Raw genomic sequence first — 19,259 nt, forward strand, 5'->3', positions numbered from 1 at the left:
GTGCTTTGACTGGGTCTCATGCTCATTCATGAACCTATGACTATGAAACCAGTGGGAAAAATACTGCTCAGTCCTTTGCCAGGCTCCCATCTTTGCAGCCAGGGGTGGAGATAGTTTCACTCAAACTACAGAGTGGCTTAGGGTGGAAGGGGCTATGGAGAGAACTGTGAGGAGGAAAGTGGGAGCAGAGTCCCTTAAGGAAATATGAGGAGTTACCTAAAGAAGGGTAATGATACTGGGCAAGCAGACTTCCACTGAGGCGGCAAACCAGGAAACTTGAATATCACATCTTCTCTAAATATTGGCATTTCATTTCTGAAGGTTTAAATGCAAATCTAAATCATTTCACATGCCCTGGGTACTCATTCGCTAACATTATAAATTAGTGCCTGGCTGTTTTTGACATTAAGCTAGACAGTGCTCACTGCTGGGTACTGCCAAAGGCTATGATTTCTACCTTCTAGCCAAATCCAAGTCTCAAGCAAAATATTTAAGTGTCTGAACTAACACTGGTCCAGTTCATACAATAGAGTCAAGGGTTTATTTATTTTCAATTCAACATATGACCCTACAGGGCATATATATAGTGTATAATGACCATATAATGGATATATGGTATACAACGGCCGGCCATACAGTGCATATATAGTATATAATGATCACATAGGGCATATGTAGTGTATAAAGACTGTACAGGGCATGAAGCCCTAGTGACACAGTGGTTAAGACCTAGCTGCTAACAAAAAGGTTAGTAGTTCAAATCTATCAGCCACTCCTTGGAAACCCTATGAAGCAGTTCTGCTTTGTCCTATAGGGTCACTGTGAGTTGGGATCAACTCAACAGCAACAGGTTTGATTTTTGGTTTTGATATAAGGTATATATACTATGGAAACCCTGGTGGCATAGTGGTTAAGAGCTACAGTTGCCAATCAAAATGTTGGCAGTTTGAGTCTACCAGGCGCTTCCACTTGGTAGAGTGGAACTGTATGAGGCAGTTCCACTCTGTCCTATAGGGTTGCTGTGAGTAAGAATCTCCTTGATGGCAATGGGTCGGGTCATATATATCACATAATGACCATACAGCGCATATATAGTATCCAGTGACCATATATAGTATATAATGACCTTATAGGGCATATATGGTATATAAGGACTATACAGGGCATGTATGGTATAACAACAGCCATAGAGCAGATAAGGAGCAACTATATAGTAGAAGGGCCACAGAATCCTTCCCATTACTACACTGGAGAACCAGTGTCACGACCATACAGGGCATACACGATGACAATTTTTAAAGGCAGTTTTATAGGGATATGCCCATGGTACGAAGGCAAAGCCAAAGGCTTAAAATTGTAGTCCATACAGAAATTGAAATCAGCAGCATAGAAATGGAAACTCTGGTGGCGTAGTGGTTAGGAACTATGGCTGCTTACTGAAAGGTCGGCAGTTCAAATAGAAACACACAAATCCATTTTTTTTTTTTTTTCTCTTTAAAGATTTTGATAGCCCTGAGGAAAAGACTGTCATGATCCCGGCATCCTGTAAGTATATTAGCAGGCCATGAGTGCCTTCCTCTATAAGCAACCAATAGGTGTAGCCACATGTACTTTTTAAATGGAAGAATTAGGCACATCTCTTTTTTTTTTTCTTATAAACAAAGAGAAGAAAAAGTCTTTCCCCAAAGGACTGTCTTCTTTTTCCATATCCTTCAGCTCTGTCCCCAAATAAAGGCTTGTGCTTTTTAGATCTCCTCTTTCTCATTTGTTAGCATCGTGGGATTTGATCCCTGCCTTCCCGATCTGGCATCTTCCCTCATTTTGGTGTGCCAGCTGCAATTGGCAGGCAAGCGTATTCACCTGTATGGTGAGATTTAAGTTAGGGGAAAAAGAAAATCTTATTTTAAGAAGTATCCATTGCTCTCCACAAAAAAAAAAAAAAAGGCTGGTTGCTGTGTTCCCAATCTGCAATACTTTTTGGGGGGAACTGAAAGGTTAGAGTTTCAAGCTGAGGAGAGAGGTAAGTGAAGACAATGAGTAATATCTTCCCGGCTGATCTTTACCTGCAGAAATGTGTAGAAACTATAACTGTTCCCTTTGCTTAAATAATGAAAAAAAAAAAAGGCTCTATTTATGCAAAAACGAAATTATCACAACAACAACAACAAAAAAGGGCAGAGAAGTGACTGAAGGCATAAACTAATCCAAAAGCAAACAAATTGATATCTCCCCAACCACACAAAGCACTTAATACTGAAGCCCTTTGACAGCTTTCTTGAATTTTCCTACAAAGATCACAATAGTTACGCTTGCAATTAGCTTTTGAAGTTAACTCGGAGCACTCTACATTAGAAGTTGGCTTAGTAAGCCAGTATCATGTTTTTCTTTTTGTTATCCCCACTCTCTGCCTTTTACCTTGTTTTGATTTCTGCTTTCTTTTGAAGATTTCAAACACACTACTTTGTCATTTCTCACAGTCTCTGAATCCAAAACTCTGTGGAAGATTCTATTGACAGCAGAGTTCACTAATACGACAAAGCCATCAATGCTAGCAAGTTGTCGAGGACGCAAAAGAATTCCAGTAGATAAATGCTTAAGACTCTCTTTTCTTTTGTTTTGCTACTTTTCCAAGGCAAGATGCCTGGGCTCTTCTTTCAGGAAAAGTGCAAGTGAAGCTGACTTGACCTTTGCAGACTGTCTTAAATTTTAGGCTCTGTTTGTCAGCTGCTGGAGACCTCACCAAAGCAATGAACTGGGAAACAAAGAGAGTGAAGCTGCAAATGCCTCCGAGAAGGAAGCATTTACCCTATCACAATAGTTCTTTGTCTTTCCTGAGTTTGGATTGGGTATCTGGTTTACTGTCCAGAGACACTAACCACGAACACCTGACTTTCCCAAGAACCAAATGGAAAGAGGAAAAAAACAAAAAAAACAAAAAAACGCAAAGGTGTTTTAGAGTCTAAGCATGGTCGGATAAAATTGCTAAGATGACTTTTTGCCAGAGGAATCTAGGTTAGCAAGGGCTAGTGGCTCTTCATCCAGAAAGCTTGTACTCTGAAGATGACTCGGCCCCCCTTCCAATCGCATGAAAACTTTCTTTAACCTAAATACATACAGCAATAGGCGTTCCCAAACAACCCATGAAAAGGTGCATTGTGTTGCGCAAGGGCCTTGGGGGAAAAAAATAGTTTGTACTCAAGATTCATAGTAAAAGAAACAGGAGTTGTTCTCATTTGTCTTTTTCATTTACAGCCCCCTGAAACTGCGAAATTGAAACAATTAGCGGCCTCCTGTTTATCATTACTGAGCACCTCCATAACCGTCTGGCCGTGGCATGGTTGGTTTCTGGAGCAGTCTATAACTGAGCGAGGCCAACTACTGGACAGCAGGGCAGAGATCTGAAAACGACTTGGAATACCATTTCAGGGCTTCACTGCGGCTGGAGCTGTTCCTTTTTAGCCTGTCCTAGAAACACGGAGGCCCTGCGGCATTGTTAAGTGGGGAGGTGGGGAGAGATCACATCTAAATTCCTCATGTATCTCAGAAATCTAAATTAAAACATTGAGGACGCAGTTACTAGGTTGTTCCGACAAAGATAACAAGGCTGCGAGGATTGGATTTAGAAACGAACAGTGCAGGGTTCTCTCAGTTGTCTGCAATCTGGAATGTCACACTCCGACATGCAAGTATTTAGGATGAACTTAAATAGCCAGACACCATAAAAGAAAAAAATATATATATATAACATTGCACATTATTACGGGCTGTAGGACTTGGTACCATTATTGTAGAATGCAGTTTTGTTTCAATTAAGGAATACAAATAAATCACAATAAAAAATTGTTCAATAGGTTTGGAAGCACTCTATGGAGTCATAACAAAGCTACCACACTGTTTAAGTTGCCCGTTGAGAACCATCATTTGGTAATGACTAACAGAGAAAGGGGACTCGGGGCTTCCTTCCCAAAGTTCTGGAAACCACTTGGAGCCCTGTCCTCTCCGGATCCCCCCTACCAGTTGTGAGGACTGATTGAGAACGAACAGAGGGAGCCCAGTGTCACAGACAGAGACATGCAGCAGATATTGGGTGACCAAGGCTGTAAGACCCTTCCCATTGCCACGCTGGAGAACCAGTGTCAAGATAAGCAAATCTCAGTCCTTATGGCCTAGTGGCTTTAGTCCACTGCCCTATCTTACTGTGATTTCCGTATTTCTTGGTCTGCAGGGACCTTCATCCCAGCCGGGTGTAGTAGGTTGGTTAGCGCACAAAGGCCTCAAGTGCTAGAAATTCTCTTTGCTTTGGAAAGAACAGCCAGGGTACCCCCTGGAAACCATCCAATGCTGTTTCAGCAGAGCTGATCAGACATCTCCTGAAATTTCCATTACATCAATATAATAGTTGTTAGAACAAAGCAAGGAACACTCATCAGTTTTACAGAATGTATTCGCACCACTCAGTCTGCCTGTCTTAAGCAGGCAGCCTGGAAAGGGTGAGCATATTCCCAGGAAACAGTTCCCTGATAACACGGGAGCCTTCCAGTCTGCCGGCTGTTGCTCTAATTTTCCTTAACAAAGAAGTGAGTGTTGGCTCCTCCAATAAAAGTTATTTTTTGCCCTCCTCTAATTGAGGTTGAGTGAATTTCCAATAAATTTCTGTTTGTTTTTCTTTTTTTAAGAAGGTGGTTTTTAGTTCATGTTCTTCTCTCTATTGTAACCGTCCAAAAGTTCGGCAGGATTCCCCTTGTTCACTTTTCTTTCTACCTTCCCATGCAGAAGATTATAAAACCCCAGATTCATTTTACTACTCCAAGCATAAAGAGCAGCAAGTTTGCATTTTGAGCAGAGCTGAGATTAAGGCATTGGCAGCCTTGAAATAGCTCTTTCTCAACTTTCATTCCCATGAGGTTATCCACATAAAGTTGCTGTTAGTACAGGGCCCGTGTGATGAAATGTATTTGTTGAGTCTCTTTGGTGCCAAAGCTTTTGCCAACAATCTGATCTACCTGATAGTGGTACTATTTCAGAAATGTCTCGTCAGTCGAGCAGATACCGTGCCTGTGGGTTTTCAAGCACAGCAGTCATAACTGAAACTATAGTGAGCAAGAAATTTAAAGGCCCTCTTTTCGGCCTCTAGAAATAGACATGCGAGAATGGGCAAAAAATCAGAGTTTATTGAGGGGGAATTGTTATTTTAATATTAAGCCCTAAGTTCACCTAAATTTAAAATACTACCGGAGTATAATCTCTACTGAAGCAGACTGCCACATCTTTCTCCCGAGGAGCTGCTGGTGGATTTGAACCACCAATCTTTCTGGTAGCAGCTCAGCACTTAACCACTGCATCACCAGGGCACCTTACTAGGATTACACAGCTATAGGTTTGCATTGTGATATTCCTGTCACGATTCTTTAGTCTTCTCGAAGATCTGTACATCAGGGATCACTTCAAGGGTTTTTTAATGAACATATAATACACAAAAAGGTTTAAAATAGGGGGTGTTAGGTAAACAAGTGATTTTAAAATGGGGCATCAAGAAAAAATTTCCTGTTAGAGCATGAAAAACAACAACAAAAATAAAATGACCAAAATGCAAATGTTAAGACAGTAATAAGATTATTTTAAAAATAGTTGCTATATTAGAAAAAGGGGAAAATGATGTGTTTGCTACCGCTTAATTCCCCAACTTAAAATACGCAGAGTCGAAGTTTCACTATCAGTCCAAAATGTTCAGAAATAAAATCAGCATTTATTTAGATTGCTAGGCTCATGGCAGCCTCACTCAGCTCTCATGCTCACCCTGTTGCAGAAAGTCTTCGGTCGAAATGACAGGTGTGGAAGGTAGGTTGAAAAGCTGATGATGGGCCTTCTTAACCTTCCAGATTAAAGCTGAGAGAGAATAGCCAATTACTCATTGATAGGGTCACAAAGATTGTGTGTGTGTGTGTGTGTGTGTGTGTAAGTGGACCAGGTCTTATTACGTGGCTATTGTGCCTTTCCCAGCTACAAACTTTGAATTAAGTGTCAAGTGTTAAAAGAATTCACAGAAGCCCAAACAAATAATGCCCCTCTACAGTTTTCCTTCTGTCTCAAATACAAAAGAAGCCTTAAAAGAATTCACACATGTAGAAGAGGTGTTATTGTTAGCTGCTGCCCAATCAGCTCTAACTCAGGACGGCCCCACATACAGCGGAATGAAACACTGCCTGGTTCTGTATCATCTTCACAATCATTGGTGTATGTCAGTCCATTGTTGTGGTTATTGTGGTGCCTTCCAACCTAAAAGGCTTATCTTCCAACACTGTACTGGACAATCTTCTGTCGTGATCCATAGGGTTTTCATTGAATGATTTTCAGAAGTAGATAGCCAGGTCTTTCTTTTTAGTCTGTCTTGGTCTGGAAGCTCCTCTGAAACCTGTCCACCATAGGAGACCCTGCTAGAATTTGAAATATCAGTGGCATAACTTCTAGCGTCATAGCAACATACAAGCCACCACAGTATGGCAAACTAACAGATGGATGATGGAAAAGAGGTAAAATAGGGTGAAAAATATTGAGCTTGATAATGATGCTCTGATTTTTTGGCCAACAAACTGCAGAGCTCAGAATTTCACCCAGTTTCATGTAACCTTGAGGGTAATTCCAGCGTATAGGCCTGTTAGCTCATCTCCCGCCCTATTGAAAATGGAGAAAAGATCAGTGGGTAGGATGGAAGGGTAGTTAAGGCATGTAGTAGAGAGAGAAGGTATCAGGAATGGAAAAAATTTGCACATCACAAAGGAAGGTGAACTCTGCTATCAGGTAGACGTGTACGGAGCATGCTTATTTGATAGGCACTGTTGAGAGTTTTAAATGTGATGTTATTTCCTTTTTTAAGACTGAAAGCTGAAGCTCAGAGAGTTATTTGCTTACATTCACACATATGTAAGTAGAAAATCTGGAACTTGAAATAGATTTTGGTGTTATGGTTTATAATGTTCACCCCCACAGGAAGAGGAACCCCAGCAGGCACAAGGTAAATGGTCTGGTGGCTGGTACCGAAAGGAAAAGCAACTCTCATTTATTGAACGTAAACTCTTTCCTGGACGCTTTACAGGGCGTTTCATTTCATTTTCATCATGACTCTATGGATTATGGATTATCATCCCTATTCTAAAACCAAATGTCTTCTAGTTGACTCCGACTCATGGCAACCCCATGTGTATCAGAGTAGAACTCTGCTCCACAGGGTTTTCAATGGCTGATTTTCTGGAAGTAGATCAGGAGGCCTTTCTTCCAAAGAGTCTCTAGGAGGACTTGGACTTCCAACCTTTCAGTTAGCAGCTGAGCACATTAACTGTATCACCCAAGGACTCATCCCTATTCTAGAGATGGATTATTAAGGATTTCAAAATGTTTCATTAATTTATTTATTCATTCATTGAAAAAAACAGTTACTGGACACCTACATACAATATCATATGAACAGGTGGTGGGCACAGAATAATGAGCAAAAAGATTGTCTTATTTTCAAGTGGGAAAAGGGGAACACTAATCAAACAATCACACCAGATACTGTCCAATGACAAACTTAGAGGACTCTAAGAAGGAAACAGCCCATTTCTAGAAGAGCAGGCCACAGATGAACCTGACCTGTACTGGACAGGTGAGGGCTGGACAGGTGGTCGTCATGGAGGCTTCACTGGAGATGTGATCTGGAGGAGGACCTAGAAGATCAGAAGGATCTAACTAAGCAAAAGGATTTGTATGCATATGTGCAGGTACACAGTGGAGGTGGCACAAAGATTTCAGGCAGAATGAACAGCAGAGGCAGAGGCCCTGTGGCTCCAGGGAATACCTTATTAGCGGAACTGGGATGTGGAAGTCAAAAGGCCTATGAGACGAAGCTGGAGACGCAGTGATCTTACAAATGTGGAATAGTTGTGTTTCTGTGCTATGTTTCATGATCATCTTCTCACATCAAATTGTGTAGATTGAAGAGCCTGGGCTGTTGCCTTTCACATCTGTTTCTAAGTGTGGGCTCAAAAGTCCGTTCCCTCATCTCAGCTGGCTCTACACACACTCTTCTTCCTTGCATCTCTGATAATGCCATTCAGGTGAGGCATGAAAGGCACCCCTTGTTTGCTGCCACTTTCCCCAAGTGCAGGGTAGCAAAGTGGAGTGACTAAGAGCTCTGGTTTTGGAGTCCGACAGGTCGAAAATCAAATCCTCATTAGGCTGTTTCACAGGTCTGTGGACTTAAGCAAATCCTTTTAAAGCTTTGGTTACATGGCATATAAAAAGTTTGATGGGAGGAATAAAGATGATGCCTCTAAAGGACTCACCCAGCATCTAGCACATAGTGAGGTGCTGAAGAAATGCCAGCCCTACCGTGCATTAAGAAGGTGTCAGACACACCTGACAGGAAGTCATTGGCTGGTGCTTAATGGACTTCTGCCCTGCCAGGGGAGCCCTGACGGTGCAGTGGTTAAGAGTCTGGCTGCTGGCCAAAAAGTTTGGCTGTTCAAAGCCACCAGCTGCTCCTTGGAAACTCTATGGGGACGTTCTACACTGTCCTACAGGATGGCTATGAGTCAGAATCAACTTGAAGGCAACAGGTTTATGGTATTCAACTTTATAAATATACCAGAATTAACCAGTTTTCTACTGATGTGTAGTTGGGTAGTGTCATGGACTGAATTGTGCTCCCCAAAAATATGTGTCAACTTGTCTGGGCCATTATTTCCCGTATTGTATGGTTGTCCCCAATTCCGTACTGTAATTTTATGTTAAACAGGATTAAGGTGGAATTGAAACACCCTTACTAAGATCACATCCCTGGGCCAATGTAAAGGGAGCTTCCCTGGAGTATGGCCTGTACCACCTTTTATCTTGCAAGAGATAAACGGAAAGGGGAGCAAGCAGAGAGTAAGGACCTCATACCATCAAGAAAGCAGCACTGGGAGCAAAGTGCATCCTTTGAACCCAGAGTCCCTGCACCTGAGAAGCTCCTTGACTAGGGGAAGATTGATGACAAAGACCTTCCTCCAGAGCTGTCAGAGAGAGAAAGCCTTCCCCTGGAGCTGATCCCCTGAATTTGGACTTGTAGCCTACTAGACTGTGAGAGAAGACATTTCTCTTTGTTAAAGCCATCCACTTGTGGTATTTCTGTACGGCAGCACTAGATGACTAAGACAGGTAGTTTCTAGCCTTTTGATGTCATATACAATGCTATACTGTATATTCTAGCTCAGACATAATGGAAATGTATACAGGGATGCCTTTAGAACAAATTCTCCTAAGTAGGATCACTGAGTCAAAGGGTAAGTGCTGTTGTAATTTTAGTATGTATTGACAATTTTCCTTCCATAGTGGTTATTATCTTTTGCACTTCCATCTGCAATGTATACTCTCATTTGTTCTTCTGGGTGTTTAAATTGAAATAGGTGTTTCAGGGGAAATGGTGTGGTCATCTAAACAAATGAAAATGTCTATAGTATTTCAACTCCTAAATATATAATCCAAAAAATATATTTGAGAAAATATAACTACAAGAAGATACGTAAAATACTTTTCACTGAATCAGAACTCGTTATAATGTTCTTCTATCTGGAATAAGCCTATTAAAATTCTGACTCATAGCTACCCTTTAGGACAGAGTAGAACTGTCCCACAAGTTTTCCAAGGAGTGGCTGTTGGATTCGAACTGCCGACCTTTGGTTAGCAGCCAAACACTTAACTAGTACACCACATATGGGAATAAGTAAATAAAATTTTGTTTATTGATGTGGGGTTGTGTGGAATAACATAGAACAATTAAAAGAAACTTTCCAATTGCCTCATATGCATGAAAAAGTTGGACAATGAAGAAGGCAGAAGAATTGACGTGTCCTAACAGTGATGTTGGTGAAGGATTTTGAATATACTGTGGATTATCAAAATAACAAATCAGCTTTAGACAAAATACAACCAGAATGTTCCTTAGGAGCAAGGATGATGAGACTGTCTTCCATATTTGGACACATCATCAGGAAAGACCAATCACTAGAAAAGGACATCATGGTTGGTAAAGTAGAAGGTGAGCAAAAACAGAGGAAACTCTCAATGAGATGAATTGACACAAAGCTGCAACAATAGACTCAAACATACCAATAATCATGAAGATGGCACAGGACCAGGCAACATTCTCTTCTAGGTTACATAAGGTCTCCATGAGTCAGAAGCAACTCGACAACAACTAACAACAAAATTAACTAATTAGAGCTATTTATATCAGTAAACCTAGACTGACCCATAATGTCAGGTGAAAAATGGAAGCTGTTCAATTGCACAAGCAACATAATATGATCATGAATTTTTTTAAAACACACTCCAAAAAAAAAAATTAGAAATTGTTTGTAAATATGTTTTTACATGTATATGTGCGCATATATGTGTAAGTATTAAAAAAAAAAAGTATAAAAGAACCCACAAATTCCACATCTAAAACTTATGATAGGGTTTCCTCTCTGGAGCAGATGTTGAACAGTTATAGTGGTGAACAGGACTAATACATGGTAAAAAATAAAAGCAAAAACAAAAAAAACCCGTTGCCATTGAGTCAATTTCAATTCACAGTGACCCTATAGGACAGAGTAGAACTGCCCCATTGGGTTTCCAAGCAGTGGCTGGTGGACTTGAACTGCCAACATTTTGGCTAGCTGTAGTACCACTTAACCATTGTGCCATCAGGGCTCCAGTAAATGGTAAACACTCAAAAAATATTATTATGAATATTATGTTGTTAGAAGTGAATAAAACAAAATGTTAGCAGTTGTGTCCTGGTTGTGAGTACGGTAGTTCTTATGTTATTTTTCGTCCTTTTCTGTATTACATATTCTAAACCAAGAAAGATATGAAGAAAAGCCAGAATTCCAATTAAGCTAAGTACTGGTTGCTGTATAACATTGCTTACTTAAGATTCTTTCTTTCTTTCCTCCTTTTCATTTATCTTCCTTTTTTTTTTTTTTTTCTTTTTCTGTGGCCAGTAAATGAGCATGAGAATCTCAAAACACAATAAATTTGCCCAGTGTAAGGCATGCTAGAATCCAAATGTTCAAGTGTTGTTGTTGTTTTAATTTCCCATTGCCCATTCCATTTTAGAGTCAAATATTAGTACCAAACCAAATTCAAGCCAGCTGCCATTGAGTTTGACTCATGGCACCCCCACATGGCGCAGAAAAGAACTGTGCTCCATAGAGTTGTTCAAGGCTGTGACCTTTCCAAAGCAGATTCCCAGGCCTTTCTTCTAAGGTGCCTCTGGGTGGGTTTAAACTTCCAAGATTTGGGTTAGTAGTGGAGCGCTTAGCCATTTGTACCACCCAAGGACTCAAAATATCAGTACTCAAAAACCAAACCCATTGCCGTCAAGTCGATTCTGACTCACAGTGACCCTAGAGGACGGAGTAGGAGTGGCGTATAGGGTTATCAAAGGTGCGCCTGGTGGATTCGAACTGCCAACCTTTTGGTTAGCAGCTGTAGCTCTTAACCCCTACTCCACCAGGGTTGCCAAATATCAGTACAGGAGGGGCTTAAAGAAACAGAATTTCTGCTTTAGTCTCTGGAAGACCATCTATTTTTGAATTGGAATAGGACAATCGAAAAGCTGATCTCTATTCAACGTACAATTTTTCTCTAAAAAAGGGATAACCCAGGATTTCTTTGTGTGAGGAAAATGATGAATAAGTGGTGCTGTGGTTTTTGAACTACTAAATCTTCTGCATTTTGTTTCTGGAAACAGCAGCAATAGCAACAACCACATATGCGGATAGTTAATAATCACAGTGTGCAGACTCTGTGCCCATCACTTCATTTCCTCCACTGTGAGATCCGGGTGATTGTTTCCATCTTCCATCACGAGGAAAGTGAGGCTTGGGTTAATTGATGGCCCCAAGGTCAGGCAGCTAGAAAGAGCAGAGCCAGGTGGGAGCCCAAATGTGGTTGACATCATCCTACCTGCTCTAGGCTCTGCCCCCAACAGAGCAAAAACTGCTCTCTCATCTGAAATGATGCCACCCCAACCCGTATCCAAGGATGGGAATGAAAAGCATTTGAGCAGGCAGCTTTTCTTTCCTTCACACTAGAAATCTGTCCTCTTCCTCCACCTCTTGATACTCTGAAACTGAGGGAATGACTTTTTTTTTTTTTTTTTTTAACACCAAAGACCTAGGTAATCTTAAGGTTTTTCTTTTCTGAAAAGCCACAAGAAGAAAAACAAATCTGGGATCACAGCATCTCCATTGCAGTTTTTTTCCTGGTGCCCACCACTTTGGGACCAGGCCATTGCATGATTTCAGGGAGGCACTGGCTATGCACATGGTAGGTCCTGGCCCCAGGCCAAGGCGGAACCAGCCCCAGCTGCAATGGCCCTCAGGAGAGGGCAGGGCTGTGCAAATGCTCGGCCCCACAGCTGTGGAGCAGGCTGGGGGAATCCCCACCGTCAAGGGAACCCTGGCCTGGCCAGAAGGGCCATAGCAGTATGCAGTTACTTGGCGACCAGGTGCCCTGCCTGGACTCCAGGGAGCAGTGGGAGAGATGCAGCTGTGAAAAGAACAAAGGGCAAAATGACTTGTCTCTGGGAGAATGCTGTGACCATGTTCTCTGCCAGGCTCTTTCAGAAAAGTATTGTCTTGTGAGCACAGGATTTCCAGCTCAGTGCAATGTGATGAAACAGAAAATGAATCTTGAGACAACAAAAACAAGCTCCACAGGCTGGGTGCTTGTTGCTCCCTTTCAACGTTCTTTCCAGTCTTGTACTTTCCGTGTGTGAGCCCTTCCTGAGGGCAGGGGGCATGTCTTCTTCACCACAGAGCCCCGGAGTGACAAGCAGAATGTGTAAAGGCTCTGGGGTGAAGCCTGAATAAAATTAAAGTAAACCTATACTAAGCAGACGTTCCCAAATATTCAGGGGCCAAGGCTATCTAGATGGGAGATGTGCGGTAAATGAATAATTTCTTTTATAAGGATCAGCACAAAACTAGTTCCTACAAGGCAGAGGTTAAAGAAGTCCCCAGTGTCCAACTTTTCCAAATTGCTGTACCACTGCATCATCTCTGAATCAACTCCTCCTCCCCTCAGTACTCTCTCCATCTATGAGTTCCAGAATTCACTGTAACATCTCACAGAACTCGTAAACGATGTCAAGAAAACTGCTCATGCAGTTGTAGAAGCTGGCAAGTCTCAAATTCAAAGGCCGTTCATAAGTTTTTCCTGACCCACATCGTTCAGGCGCTGACAAACCCAAACTAGCAGGTCAGACCATAGGCCACTGGCTCACAAGGCTGTGGAAGCTGGCGAATCAAGTCAGACAGTAGACTGCTGGGCCACAGGGATGCAGAATTTACAGGTCAGATGGAAGGCCACTGGCTCAAGTCCCAAGAACTGGAGGTCAGACAGAGACAAGCCATACACAAAAGAGGGAGGTCCCCGCCAGAGCACCCATATATATACCTTGGATACAGGCCATACCCCAGGGAAGGGCATAACTTGAGTAAGAGTGGGACTTGAGTCGTGCCTTCCTGTAAGGCTATGACTCAAGGTACACCCCCCACTAATCCTGCCTTATTAACATATAAAAAAAAACAAAAAACAAACCCAGGGCCATTGATTCGATTACAGCTCATAGCAACCCTATAGGACAGAGTAGAACTGCCCCATAGAGTTTCCAAGGAGCGCCTAGCAGATTTGAACTGCCATCCCTTTGGTTAGCAGCTGTAGCACTTAACCACTACACCACCAGGGTTTCCTTATTAACATATAGAGCCTAGGATTTATAACACTTAAAATGGAGGATAACTACATCAGATCACAAAATGGAGGACAATCATACAATACTGTGAATCATGGCCTAGCCAAGTTGACATATAACCCCAGTCATCACAAGTTCCATGCACATTATTTGCATAGTCCTACCCAATCATTGTGAGTGAGTCACAAAGACCATGGCTAGAAGGGTTATATTAAGTAATTCATTGTACCACACGCAGTGACTTAGAGAAAATGAGACTAGTGTTTCTCTACATCCCATGAAAAACAGGGTTTGGTTGGTGCAGTAGAACCAAGGACAAAGGCAGGTAGGTGTGAAATTTCCTGATCATCACTCTCTACATGCAATGCACACTTTTATACACATATGGTCTGCATGCCAGTTGGAAGCTAGTAGTGTGTTAAGCCATGTAACTTCAGCGGGAGGGAGAAGAATCAACAGCAGCACAAAGCTGATTTCTATGTGGTGGAGGGCAAACATACCTCCACTCTCCAATGTTTTTATAAATTCTGACAGAAGCCATCATCCCCATGTGTCTTAGACCTAGTGCTGCTATAACAGAAATACCACAAGTGGATGGCTTTAACGAAGGGAAATTTATTTCCTCACAGTAAAGTAGGCTAAAAGCCCAAATTCAGGGCATCACCTCCAGGGGAAGGTTTTTTCTCTCTCTGTCAGCCTTGTCATCAATCTTCCTCCAGACTGGGAGCTTCTCCATGAAGGGACCCCTGGTGCAAAGGATGTGCTCTGCTCCCGACACTGCTTTATTGGTGCCCCCTCTCTGCTCACTTCCCTTTCCTTTTTATCTCTTGAGGGAAAAAAGGTGGTGTAGGTCACACCCCAGGGAAACTCCCTTTATATTGAATCAGGGATGTGATCTGGGTAAGGATATTACAATCCTACCCTAAACCTCTTTAACATAAAATTACAATCACAAAATGGAGGACAAACACACAATACTGGGAATCATGGCCTAACCAAGTTGACACATATTTTTGGAGGACACAATTCAGTCATGAAACCTTGGCACTCTCTATTACTCTTCTGAGTTTGATAATTCATTGTAAAGGCCAAACAGAACTCACCTACCATACTCACAATTATGTGGTTTTTTAGGGAAGTTACAGGCTAGGTTACAACTAGGGATCAGGATCAACTTCATCAATTAGGACAGCATCCAACCGAGATAGCTCTCAGTTCCTTCTCTTCCATGCTAGCTCATGGCCCTTTTCTTAGCTGTGCCCACAGGCTGGGCCCCACTCAAGCCTTTGCTATGTCTGCGCAGCCTGGCATCTGCACTTTGGAGACAAGTGTTACAACTCTTTTGGCTCTGCCAACAAGTGCCTGGAGGCACCCCACTCTTTCAGCAAGCCTCCTGCCCTAGGGGGCTCAGCTCTTTCTGGTTCTGTGGGTCAGCAAGTCCACTACAGCCATCTCATGCCAGTCTCCTTGTTCTCACCACTCATATAGTCTTGCACCGTCTCATGCCATCTCCAGCGTTATAGCTCTCTCTGTCTCCTGGGTCTAGGAGGTTCTCAGCACAGAGACTCCAGGTCCAAAGTAACACTGTACTCCTGACTCTCTTCTTGATGATAATGAGGTCCTCCTTAACCTCTGTGGGATTAGCCTTTTTATAAACCTACCCCTCCCACGAAGACCAGAAATTGACCAATCTTCTTGGCAGGCCACAGTCACTTAATTTGCATAGTAATTGACAAATCCCTGAAAGGGTTTTACTCACCTTATTTGCATAGTTAGCTGTTCAATCCCTTTGCAAGATTGTGGCCTAGCAAATCATCTTGGCAGAACTAAAAACTTAGGGCCAGAAAGGCCATAAGAGAGACCCACTGCACTGCACCAGTGTAGGAAAATATGCATTGCCCAATTTTTAAATCTTCGATAGCTTCACACTGAAGAAATCTTTCATGAAAAGATGACAGCTATAAATGCCTACATTTATATTTGGTATCTGATGAACTCTTTTATGCACTAACGCTTTATATTTATTTATAAGTTGATATATCCATTGTGTCATAAGAGCAAGATTATTTTATTGTGGAGACAATGTGATTTCATTAGATTATTCAATAAATATTAACTGAGCATTTAATATATTCCAAGGACTTTTAGGTGCTGGAGATTTGGCTACAAATTGGCTATATCACAAAGCTTTCATTCCAGTAGGGTAACAGAACCTAAATAATGCCTGTTGAAGGAGTTACATTCAGCAGAGACCTGATGGGATAAAGCTGTAAGCCTCACGAAGCTCTGAGGCAAAATAATTCTAGTCAGAAGGACTAACACCCTCAAAGACCTTGAAATGGGAACACACTTGGCATATTTGAGGAGCAAGAAGAAGGTTAGGCAAGTTGGAGTGAGTGATTGAAGAAATGATGGACAGAAGGTTCATTCTGAAGGGCAGGCTGGGATCATGGAGGTCCTTATAAGTCATGGTAAAGCATTTCAGTTTTATACCAAGAATCATGGGAAGCCATTGGAGGGCGATAAACAGGGAGAGATACCTGGTTTATATTTTAGAATACAGAAGACGGAGGCGGTAGTCAAACATTTGTTCATCATATGTTCTTTCATTAATTTATTCATTAAAAAATATGAATTAAGCCCTTTCTGAGTACTTAGCTGTGAATAGCTAACGATAGGGGAAAATCAAATGACTTCTGTGAACCAAAGACGCAAGGAAAACACTAGTCTAAAGGACTAATGGACCACATGAACCACAGCCTCCACCAGCCTGAGCCCAGAAAAACTAGATGGTGCCCAGGTACCACCACAGACCACAGTTCTGATAAGAATCACAATAGAGGGTTCCAGCCAGAGCAGTGAAAACATGTAGAACAAAATTTAAAATCACAAAAAAGACCAGACTTACTGGTCTGACAGAGACTGGAGGAACCCCCAGGACTATGGCCCCCAGAGACCCTGATAACTCAAAACTGAAGCCACTCCAGAAGTCCACCTTTCAGCCAAAGATTAGACAGGCCTATAAAACAAGCAATAACACACTTGAGTAATGTGCTTCTTAGGTAATCAAGTATACGAGACTAAATAAGCAACACCTGCCCAAAAGCAAAGAGAAGGTAAAAAGGGACAGGAAACCTGGAAGAATGAAAACAGGGAGCCCAGGGTGTAAGAGAGACAGGAGAGCGCTGACACATTGAGGGGATTGCAACCAATGTCATAAAAAAATTTGTGCATAAGTTTCTGAATAAGAAACTGATTTGCTCTTCAAACTTTTACCTAAAACACAATGAAATTAAAAAAGTAAAAAAAAAAAGAGACTTCTGTAGGTCTGTTTCCTAACCTAGAAAATAGCCCCACCTTTCAAGTCTATTTCACATGTAAAACTCCTGTCTCTGAGAAGGGGCAGGCTGACTGGCCTTAGTTATTCCTGCCCAGAGATGCTTGCCTTGGAGTTTCATCACAGCACCAATGTTTTTGAAACCTACCCGTTGTTGGCTTGGGGGTGTACAGGTGTACAAAGCACAACGAGTCCTGGTAATTATATTAGAAACTTAGAGGGCCAGGCCAGCATGGATCTGAAAACAGAATGGGGCAGAATTTTAACACATACAAAGATGAGAGGAGATTGTATATAATGGCAGTGAGATTTGGGAGAATTTTAAATAAAAATAAATATTTAATTTCAGTGAAAAGAGAAAAAGCAGCAAAATCAGAAATTCCACTGGAAAATAGTCATGTTCAAAGCTGAGGTAGGAAATTCCTGATGGCAAATAAATTCCCGTCTAAAGTTGGGATAGAAAAGATAAGACCCATGAACTTCATATGATGTGATATTGCCCTTTGCATTTCCGCTACAAGTAAGTGCACATCGGACAGGAAGGTGACATTTCTTTTGACAGGTGGCTCACTGATGCCCTCTTATGCAGCCATAATGAGCCATGGCAGACACCTACCTATGACATGGTGGAACTCAAGTGGAATTGGACTTGGCCATCACAGAGTAGAACATTCCTCTGGTATAGAGTGGTTTAGCCAAGTAGGTTGACCACAAGCTATATGGTCAACAGCGCCACTTCAACAATACCACTCTGTAACCAAAGAAATAAAAAGGAAAGAGTCATTTTGTAACAGGGAGTCATTAAGCATGTGGGTTCTGGAGAAAGGCAGCTGGTATGTTCAGTTCCTGGCTCCATCGCTGTGTAACTTTGGGAAAATTCTTAACTTTTCTGGGCCCTGGTTTTCTCATTTGTAAAATGGGGTAATGACATGAGTATCTGTCATGACTGTTATAAGGAATATTTGAAATGATATACCTAAAGATCTTTGCACAGTGTTCAGTACATGGCAAATGGTTTTTTGCTATATGCTGTCAAAATGTATAAACAGTCATAATGTTGCAGAAGAAGGATGATTTTCTGCTGAGCCCAGAACTGCAGTCCTATGGTGCCCCCACACTTGTGGCCCCTGTCCCTTAAATGATCATGAAGAAACAATGCTTTAGCACTTCTCTGGGCAAAATTTAACTCTCTGCTCTCAGTGAGGTACAATCCAGTAACAAAAGTCACACGTGAATGCCTTGGCATGGCACATAGTATTTTCCTCTTGAGAGACCAGTAGGCTCTGTCCTAAGAAATCTAGCAGGGAGGCACTTGTTATCTTGGGGAATTTCCCAGGGTCCTGGGGCAGGCCCAAACCTCATAAGCAAAGACACCTGATGTTGTAAACACCCTGATGTACCCCCTTCTCAGGAGCAGAGTCAGATTGAACAAGCTGACAGAACTGACATATGTATCAGAACACCAACATATCAATTGATGTGTGAAGTATTCTTCACAGAAAGAAGTGTTTTTGCAACCTGCATGACTCCTCGCATGTATTATTTACCTCACTGTAATAACATAACCATAAATACATAGCCATAAATGCACAACCATAAATACACATAATAGAAAGACCATGCATTATTTCATAATGCAAATGACTCTGTGAGCAAGTCTATTTTCGAAGTTCACAGGGTCAGTGCACAATCACCCTGTAGCTGAGTTTCACAGAGACTAAAAGCACAGTCAAAGGATATTTTGGGTGAACACATTTGAATGGAATGTGTGAAAGGATCAGGCTAATCCACTGCAACACAGAGCTGGGCTTGCCAAAGGCACGGGAACTCTCAAATTCCATTGGTCACAATACCCTGCGTCTATGCCCACATTAAGTGTAGCCTTGCCAGTAGGACTGGAATCTTTGAAATCCTTTGGCTATGATTCCATCTCCCCACTCAGTCCTCCAGTGGACACTACTAGGTTTCCAGTAACTTATTCTTTGACAGCCAACCCTTCATCATACCCTCTGATGGACTTACTTTCTCCTTACTCAAGTTCAGGTACAGAGTTAAGTTCTGCTGATTGGATGGGGATGGTGAGGAGCCAACATCTTTCTTTTTAAGATATTTGTATAATCTCTGAATCATTCCATGCTCATTTCGTTATTTAGCTTTCTG

This window comes from Loxodonta africana, chromosome 8 (genome assembly GCF_030014295.1).
Source record: "Loxodonta africana isolate mLoxAfr1 chromosome 8, mLoxAfr1.hap2, whole genome shotgun sequence".
In the NCBI taxonomy this organism is placed as follows: domain Eukaryota; kingdom Metazoa; phylum Chordata; class Mammalia; order Proboscidea; family Elephantidae; genus Loxodonta; species Loxodonta africana.